Raw genomic sequence first — 10,651 nt, 5'->3', positions numbered from 1 at the left:
TCCAAATTGATTTTTTTTTTGGTCAGCTGAGCACTAGATGTCTGGTAGACCTAAGAAAAGCAAGTGAAATTCTGAATATTAGGGAAATGCCTTCAAGGCCATGCTGGGGCCCCTTTTATGAAAGACCAAAAATTGTCCCACTATTCTATAAACCCACAAAACACCAAGAGATAGTAAGAAGCTGGAATAACTAACCTAGAGAAAGTAATACACAAACCTGAAAGCAAAGCAGAGAGAAGGTGGGTTTTGGTTCTCTGTGGTATTCCATGAGCAACAGAGCCCCTTGCTTTCCTAGATTGCTCTTGATTCAACTTTCTGATGTTGGGAGTGTGTACCACTCATTTTCTGAGATACTCATTTCCAAAAGTTTTCACCTCCACTGATGTGCTGGTCTGCTCTGTTACCTCCAAATTCTGACCAGCACCCTAAGCCAGGCTAGAGGCATGGTTCCCCAATATAAAAACTCTCTTCATTTCCAGATACAAGGAACAAGAAATTTTAGAAACAGTTTCATCATCATCATCAATATTATTATTATTATTATTATTATTATTATTATTATTATTATTATTATTATTATTTAGGGTACAATATGTAACTGTCTACTTTTATGTATGAAATTAAACCTATATAAACACATATGTGTATATAAATATTCACACATCACCATCTACTATGACTCTTGGGGTAGGGTTAGGGAGTTACACAGGATTGCAAAATTCTCTTTTCTCTACTAATAGGTTTTCCAGAAATGCATATAAGGGAAGAGGGCTTAGGAAGCAGTGAGATTTCCTAACTTCCTCCCGACAGGCAGGAAACCCAGGGTTGAGTGGAATTTCTTGTACAATGTGGCTACTCTAGCTTGTGTGGGAAATGCTTGCACTTCCTAGTGACCCATTCATGCATCCCAATTTCGGAACCTAATGGTGATCAGGCAAAGTGTGTCTGGGGACAGGGAGCAGGCACCTGCTACTTATTACTCTGCTAGACAGCCTTTTAAGTTAAGATCATCTTTTGCATAAGATGACAGACCACTAAATATTTCTCCCATCCCATCTCTGTCACCAGTACTGGAAGAAGAGTTTTTCAGTTCCTTTCTTACTATATCCATAGCCTTTATGTTTCATTTTTGTTTAACCATTATATGAAATATGAAGGGGATTCCTCTGGACAAAAAAATCTAAAAAACCTGAAATTGAGGGATCTTGTATCCAAGGGGATAATTTTATTACCCTAAGGGAGAGAACTGAACAAATATAGAGGGGTTATATATGCATATTAACCTTATTTACCATTTTGCTTCTATTTATTCCTTCCTGTGCAATTAAGTTACCATCTGGTGTCATTTCTTATTCCAATATAGTTGTATGCCCTGAGGATGACTTTCAGAAGCTTTCAAAATAATTTTCTTCACTCAAATTGCTATTTTGATGGGGGAAGTTTTGCCATGCTCCTTACTCCACCATTAGAAAAGCATAGCATGATTGTCTTTCATAATAAAATATATCTTCCTCCACAAATTAAAAAAAATAACATTATTTTTCTTTGGCCCTAACCTGCTTGCAATGTACATGGAAATACAGTATGACTTCAGTCCTTCCAACCTATCATACTGTGGGATTATGAGAAAAATAGGTTTCCTGCAAGTTTTATCAAAATGACACAGCCTTCAAAGCAGATGATCTTCCTAGGTTTATTATTAAAATATCTATACTGTAGGAATAGAGAAAAGGCCTCAATTTCAGAAATTGGTCAAATCGTTTGACTTACTGTGATTCTTGAAGACCTAGAGTTACCAGTTTATATTGCTACTGGGTAATTAATTTTCATTACTACTGGATTAATATAGGGGAAGAGGCAGAGAGACAGTAGTGGTACCTGTTTTACAACTTTATTTCCATTTCCCCACCTTTATGTAAAGCAAAAGTGGCCCCAGAGCATGTAGAGCACCTTTTCCTTCTTCATTTCTTTTTCTTCACATGAATCCTAATTATTTGGATTGTTACTGGGCATGGTGAAGGCAATGCACTTACTCTGGGCACTCTACTACATCATCTGCCTACATAACTTTACTTAATCTTCACAACAGCCATAATACATAGGTGTAATGCTTAAATTTGTGTGTCAGTTTGGCTAGGTTATAATGCCCAGATATTTGGTCAAACACCAGTCCAGATATTGCTGTGAAAGTATCTTTGAGATGTGATTAACATTTAAGTCAATAGACTTTGAGTAAGTCAGATTATCCTCTGTAATGTGGGTAAATCTTACCCAATCAGTTTAAGGTCTTAATAGAAAAAGATCTAGGCCCCCTGAGAAAGAAGGGATTGTGCCTCCCCACTGCCTTTATGACTCATGACTGCAACATCAACTATTGCTGGAATTTCCAGCCTGCTGGCCTGCTTTGCAAATTTCAAACTTTCAGACTTACCAGCACCCCACCCCCAAATCACACAAATCAGTTCCTTAAAATGTATGCATGTGAGACAGGAGGTAAGGGGGCAAGGCATAACCATTAAAAGAATGGCACAGCAATTAAGGATAAGACATAACCTGGTTAGAACCAACTAAGTCCAAGATGGTAGAAGATTCAACTTCCAGTAGATCTTGAGCCTCATTATACACTCATTTTAATACATTAGCATGCTAAATGACACATGCACAGGGGCCATGATAGTTTCAATGCTGGCCATAAAAGGCCAAAAAGTGGATGTTGGCCCAATTCCTGGAAATCCCTGCCCATTCCCCAAAATAACTGGAGTAATCCTCCCACTTTTTAGCGTATGAAATTACTGAGCCCATAAAAATGAAACACTTATTTTCTGAGAGGATCTTATGCCCTGGGGCCACTCTCCCTTCTGAGATATACCCACATTCTTCCTATAGAATGTATATCTCCTAGGGCAGCTCTCACTTTCTGAGATGACACCATGCCCTGAAGCCACCCCTCTTGCCTTCTGAGATGGCCGCACTCTGTCTGTGGAGTGTGTATCTCTCTGAATAAATCTATTTTCACTCTACTTTGGATCACTCTTGAATTCTTTCCTGCGTGAGGCCAAGGACCCTCATTTGGTGAGGTGCATCCCAGGAACTCTCTCAAGACTTGGGACGTGACAATCTTCTCTTGCCACATTTTATTGCAACACATATATGTGTGTGTGTGTGTGTGTGTGTGTGTGTGTGTGTATTCCTATTGTTTCTCTGGAGCACTCTAAATTATACAATAGGTATTACTGTCTCCATAGTTTTGATGGAAAAACTGAAGTTATGTAACTTGCCTGGGTCACATAGCTGGGAAATGGCAGTTACCTAAGTCCTAGTAACTCTACAGTCTGTGTTTTTTTTTTCCCCTCTCATTTCATCACCCTGAAAGTTAGCATGAAAGGAAACCTCCTTTTCTGCCCCTCTCTACTTCTAGGCTCCGTATATAAAATAAATATATTTCTGAAAAATTGACTATAAAGTCAAATTCTGAGGTTTGAGCACTTTAAAAAATTTTACTTATATTTAAAAATTAGATCTTGGTCCTACTGAATGTTGCTGTTACTATGACAGCAGAAAGTCTGCACTGTGAAATGGAATTCTGAGGCAAATATAGGCAAGAAATTTAGAAAATAAAGAAGAGGAAGTACATATTTTACTTCGATTATTTAGATTGTCCAACTTAAATCTGGCTCTTCACTCACAACGTGTTTTGATGCTTGTGCTGACTTTATCAGCTCAGTAAGGGGAAAAAGTCAAATGAGGTATTGGATTGACAGCTTCTGGCCTGGCTTCAGTTGGTTAAGTCAGTCAAAACAATCAAACAGGTTTGTTCATATAGATGGAGCTTTGGAGAAATTATGGATAATTCCATTTCTTTTCACTTTCCTTCACAATAAATAGAGGAAATATATGCAAATCATATTTCATTTTTAACTATTTCTAAGTATTAGTAAAATATTAAGTGAAAGGGTCAAGGAATACTGTGTATATGAAATTTATAATAACTAGCTTGAAGTGGAAGTGGAAGAAAACACAAATTAAGCACCTGGTTTAGTGAGTGACACCTCAGCAAGTAGTACATAGGTTTACATAGCTGATGGCAAATAGCCTTTCCAATTCCATTCTACATTTGTTGTTTCCTAAAATGTATTTGATATGCTCTGAGGAAATAAAAAAGGAAAAAGGCATTCTTGATCATCAAAGAACTTTGTCTTAAAAATCTTATTCTCTATATTTTATAATGTCTAAATTTTAAAGTGCTACTGTGAGTAGCAATTGTAATTAATCATTCATTCAACCCATATTTTTAATCACATACTACATAGCAGAAAAATTTTAGTGATGAGAATACTACCACGAACAAGGCATTATCTCTACTTTTAAGAAACTAATAGTTTAGTGTGCGAAAATGTACAAATTACTACACATTTCTAATACAGAAATATAAGTAAATGGTGCTAAGAGAGGACTTAGGAGAGATACCTCATTATGTGTTGGCGGATGTAGGAGGTGAACAGGCATGCTTTCCTATAGGAAGTGAGTTATAAACTAAGACATATAGGCTATGTAGGAGTTAGCTAGGTAAAGAAGCAAGGGGAGTGCGGCAGCATGGCCCTAGGCCTGGTTGGAGGAGACCTTATGGAGCACTAAAGAAAGTACAAGTACTTCAGTATGGCTAAGGTAGAGATTGTGCATGGTCAGCACACTATTATTAATGCAGGGGTGCCTGTGATCAGTTAAAAAGCTAGATAAGTAGACAAGACTTTAATGTATTTACATTTTTCTTTGAAATGTTCCTTACTGCCATTACTTGGCAGTCTTCTTTTGTAATGAGTGTCCTTTTTGGTTTTTTTACTTTTAAAATTAATTGATAGACTACTTTTTAGAGCAGTTTTAAGTTTAAAGAAAAATTAAGCAGAAAGCAGAGGGTTCCCATATACTCCTCTCCGTTTCCTAGTTTCCAGTATTATTAACATCTTGAATTAGTAGCATATATTTGTTATGATTGATGAGCTAATATTAATAAGTTATTATTAACTAAAGTTTATAGTTTACATTAGGTTTCACTCTTTGTGTTTTGCCGTTTTGTTGATTTTGACAAATGCATAATGTCACGTATCCATCATTGTAGAATCATAATGTTACATTACATTACAGTAACATAATAGTTTCACTACCCTAAAAGTCCCCTGTATTCCACCTATTCATCACTTCCTCCCTGCTCCATTCACGTCATTTGATTGTCAATCTGCTCAGAAATTTATTGCATTTTATCATTTATTCCTGTGCTTTACATTTTACTTGATGGGCTTTTTACTTGTTATTTTTTTATGTTACATTGTTTAGGATTGGAAAAGATTTCAAGAGATCATCTAGCCTGGGGATGTCAAATAAATTGCCCCAAATCTTTCCCTACCCATTCCCTTGTTCATGGAAGATATTGTTAAAGAATAACAGTTCTCTTTCCTATTGAGCCTTGGAATCCTTCTAGACACATTACTTTAGAAAGGCAGTAACTATAACCAGATTTAGCACAAGAGTTAGAAATTATTTGCTACTTTAGTCTAGACCAACCTCATTTCACCAAAAAGGAAACTAAAATCCAGAAAAATCAATTGATTTACCCTAAGACAGAAACCTGCTGACTTACAAAACAAGAATATGTCAAGAGTCTGGGGCTTCTTACTCAATTCAGTGATGTTTCTACTATGCCTATTTTAGGGTTACCTTGAAAGATAAGCTAGTGAAGTAACAAAAAATCATTATAAAGTGCACATGTGAAGTTTTTTTTCAAAAACATGTATTTCCGTTTCCAATATTGATCACTTCTGGCTAAGAAGTAATCACTACTTAGTGCTTTTTACTTTTTTTTTATTGAGGTATAGTCATTTTACAATGTTGTGTCAAACTTAGTGCTTTTAAATTTGATGGGTGCGACTCTTTCTTCAAGGAAAATATGATGTAAGTGCCTGGTATAGAAGATGTGTAAGTGGTTTTTCTGATTGAAATTGATGTGTGTGTCTGTGTGTATTTGGAGGACTGTGAGTCTGGCTGGCTCTATTCTCTCCTCTGCTCCCTGCCAAACATTAAAAATCCTAGAGATCCCATAAAGTTCTACCAAGAATTATTTGAGAGCCATTGCATTTGAGGAACAAGTGTTTCTGCTGAAGGAATTATTAATTTTATATATTCATACTTTAAAACATATTTTCACATCCTACATATCATATACCTTTCTGTAACACAAAAGCTCATAGACTAATGTATCAATTATCTGACCCCAAATTATGCCAGTAAACTAAATATATAGAACAGATTATTAGTAACATCTTTATCATGTGCTGGATTTAATAAATAGACATCATATTGGCTAATTAAATCAGGTGAATGGAAACTATCTCTGTATAAGTAGGGTAAAATTATTGAAATATACCTTGGTTACTTATGCTATGTTATATGCAGTGGTTCTACTTTTTTAAACTAACCTAAAATATATTCTAATCTCAATATTACATCTCTGTCATGGATGGGACTCAGAACAATCCAAATGTTCTTAAGCCAGTCACACACACTTGCACACACACACATACAGTCTGAAAGAATGTATATTTTTAAAAAAGAATATAAAAGAGCCTTACCTTTCGGTTTGGGTTATTTGTTTCAACCTAATAGAATAATGGCTTTCAAACTTAGTTGTTTATTATATCCAGTGAAAAACACATCCTAAATCATGATGCTAAACAGATGAATACACATCTATATGTGTATGCATCTCTATCTACACCTATCTTTCTATATACATATTTATATACATGTAATCAATTTCTCCACATAGGTTTATAGTTGGAAAATAAATATTAAAAAATAGTATTTTTTCCTTTCCTCATTTTTTCTAATGGAGGTAGGAAGAGACTACCAATCCCATTATATTCCTGAGCTTAACAAAAATGTTCTAAGGCATCAAATACATGGTCACCCAAAACTTTTCTTTTTATAATTATTTGATTAAGAATTCCAATGGTGATATTTTACATTTCTGTATTGACATGTAATGCCTTGGACTATCAATGCCCTCTTTACCATTAGAAATAGAGTCATTAATGCCTTTAAATCTAATAAGATTAAAGAAACAATTCAAGAAATTCCAGAACTAAAGCAGGAGAGAACTCACCCTTAAGATTCTGTTCCTATTGAACCATTCTACGTGCCAAAATTCCTATCAGTCAGAGTTCTTCAGGGGACAGAACAGAAAAACAAATAGGAGATACATATATGTATACACACACACATACATCCTATATATGTAGGATATATATATATACACACACATACATACACATCCTATATATATATATATATATATATATGAATTATTTTATATGTGAATTATAACTATATATAAATTATTTTAAGGAAATTCACACAATAATGGTGACTGGAAAGTCTGAAATTTGTAGACCAGGCAAAAAATTAAAACAAGCAATTTTCCAATGAAGACATACAAATGGCCAATAGGCTCATGAACAAATGCTCAATATCACTAATTATCAGAGAAATGCAAATCAAAACTACAATGAGGTATCACCTCACACCAGTCAGAATGGCCATCATTCAAAAGTCCACAAATGACAAATGCTGGAGAGGCTGTGGAGAAAAGGCAACCCTCTTACACTGCTGGTGGGAATGCAGTTTGGTGCAGCCACTGTGGAAAACAGTATGGAGATTCCTCAAAAAACTAAAGATAGACTTACTGTATGATCCAGCAATCCCACTCCTGGGCATATATCCAGAGGGAACTCTAATTTGAAAAAATACATGCACCTCAATGTTCATAGCGGCACAATTTACAATAGTCAAGACATGGAAACAACTGAAATGTCCATCAACAGATGACTGGATAAAGAATATGTGGTATATTTACACAATGGAATACTACTCAGCCATAAAAGATGATGAAATAATGCCACTTGCAGCAACATTGATGGACATAGATATTGTCATTCTAAGTGAAGTAACCAGAAAAAGAAAGAAAAAATACCATATAATATCACTCATATGTGGAATCTAAAAAAAAGAAAAGAAAGAAAAAAGAGGGCAGTAATGTACTCATCTACAAAACAGGAACAGACTCACAGACATAGTAAACAATCTTATGGTTACTGGGGGAAAAAGGGTGGGAAGGGATAAATTTGAGAGTTTAAGATTTGCAAATGTTAGCCATTATATATAAAAATAGATAAAATCAAATTTCTTCTATATAGCACACAGAATAACCTTTAATGAAAAAGAATATGAAAATGAATATATGTATGTATATCTATGACTGGGACATTGTGCTGTATACCACAAATTGACACATTGTAACTGACTATACTTCAAAAAAAGATGATTATAAATATACACAGAAAACAATGGCACTTCAAAATATATAAAGCAAATGTTGACCTGTAGGGAGATATTTCTATAAGAGCTAAAGATTTCAATGCTCCACTTTCAAAACAAATATAACATCTATACAGAAGGTCAATAAGGAAATAGGGCACTTGAATAACAATATAACTTAAGCCTAACAGACATATAAAGGACTCCACCTAACAGTAGCATAATGTGGTATCTCTGGAAATCAGACTTGCCCCCTTCCTCAGGATTTGCTGTTCTTGATCATTTAAAGCTACAGTCATCCATTGTTTTAGTGTGTTTTCTAATTTATTTTTGTAAATATTCTATTCCCTTTAATATGTGATCACTGAAGCCTCTGTTCTGTTAGTTTCTGTTTTCTAGTATTATATTTCATTCTTCAGAAATGCTGGTAGCATGCAACCATGTTAATTTCATTGTGTAGCCACTTGCCTTTTCAAAATATCTGCATTACAGAATTTACAAAAGATCCTTGGGACTTGGGAGTGACTCTTGCCCTATTCCACTAGCTTTCTCATTTATAATATTAAGTTATGGGTATCCCTGTATCCATCCCGTGATGGTGTAAAGGAAAACCTCTTCTTCTTTTGACACCACACATGACCCCAGTTATTTTTATTCCCTTTTGTCTTAGTTTTGGGAAATTGCACATGGGGTCTAATATTAATTTCCTGTGACTTCCATTACAAATTATCACAAAAATGGGTGGCTTAAAATAACAAACATTTAATTTCTCACAATCCTGGGGGCAATAGGTTAGAAATCAAGGTGTTAGTAGTCTTCACTCCCTGTGAGGGCTCTAGGGGAGAATCCATTCTTTGCCTCTTTCAGCTTCTGTTGCTTCTGGACATTCCTTGGCATGTTGTCGCATAACTCCAATTTCTGTCTCAGTGGTCATGGTGCTCTCTTTTCTTTCTATAATATCCCCTGATTCACTCTAATAAAGAGGCATTACATTTAGGATTCACCTGGATAATATAAGAATGATCTTATCTCAAGATCCTTACATTTGCAAAGACCCTTTTTCCAAATAAGGTAACATTCCTAGGTTTCAAGAATTAAGATGTGGACGTACCGTTTTAGGGGTCACCATTCAATCTATTACAGGGGATTTAGGAATGGAGGTAAGAAAAAAACCTTCTCAGTGGATGGCTGTCAGAGTGTTGTATCTGCAAAATCAGTAAACATTTTATAATACCCAAATTTATAGTCCTGGGACAGCTTCAGTTAATGTTATTATGCTGGATGATAATTCTCCTCAGTTTTCTTAGTCTCTGCCTGAAAGCAGGAAGCATAAACTGTTAAAAGTGGGAAAATGTTAGCACATAATGGGCATTTTCTCTATTTTGGAGGACAAACTGATTTTAAACTGTGGATGATATGTTTATATCCCTCTACTCCATGATCACCAGGTTCACAAAAGTCACTCATCATTTATTTCCTGAATTTGAGGACTTCTGTATCTGCTAGCTCACATTCAGCCACCTTTGATCCTTTCTGAAAGTGGAGTGTGAAACTGAATACACAAACAGACAAATGCTAGTCTTTATATAAAAATAGAACTTTAACTCATAACCTGCAACAACTAACCCAGGAAGCTAAACACAATCTCTGCAGTAATCCATTCAGGAAGTCAAACAACCTCTGTAGCAATCAGTCCAAAACAGCCAGGGCATGATCGACAACTGACAGCTTCCCTAATTTTTGGCCCTGCTTACAAATTGGGACTAAGCGTAGAAAACCAAACATGCTCCCCCAGCAGATCAACATAAGACGCCATGCTTCTTGTTAGCCTGCCTCCAGCTTCCCCATGCCAACAACCTCCAATCAGCGCATACCTAAAGCCTTCTTTTTTCCACTATAAAGCTTTCCCACTCCTTTGCCTGCCTTTCAGTCTTTGAAGAATAAAAGTGCTAGTGACTGGCTGCTTGTTATAGCAATATCTGAATAACCTTTAATTGTTCACATTTGACTGCTCTTTGTTCATTCCCATAGGAGACATGGGAAAGTTTGGGATGCTCTTTCACTCACTGCAATGGAGATGTAAGCCTTTATGAAGCTGACCTCAGTCCCATTCTCTTAGATCCTCACTTAAAAGAAGTATTGACAATTATGACTTTCAAGGGAGGTAATAGTTCTAAACTGTTAGTAGTGCTGCAATAAAAGTAGCTACTGGGTACCATCTGGGTCATAAAGAAAAATGGTATTTCATTATATTAGGGAGGAGGAGGTCACAAAAGGCATCTTA

Source organism: Camelus ferus, chromosome X (genome assembly GCF_009834535.1).
Source record: "Camelus ferus isolate YT-003-E chromosome X, BCGSAC_Cfer_1.0, whole genome shotgun sequence".
Lineage (NCBI taxonomy): Eukaryota > Metazoa > Chordata > Mammalia > Artiodactyla > Camelidae > Camelus > Camelus ferus.
The sequence above is the reverse complement of the archived record's forward strand: the minus strand, read 5'-3'. Positions refer to the sequence as shown.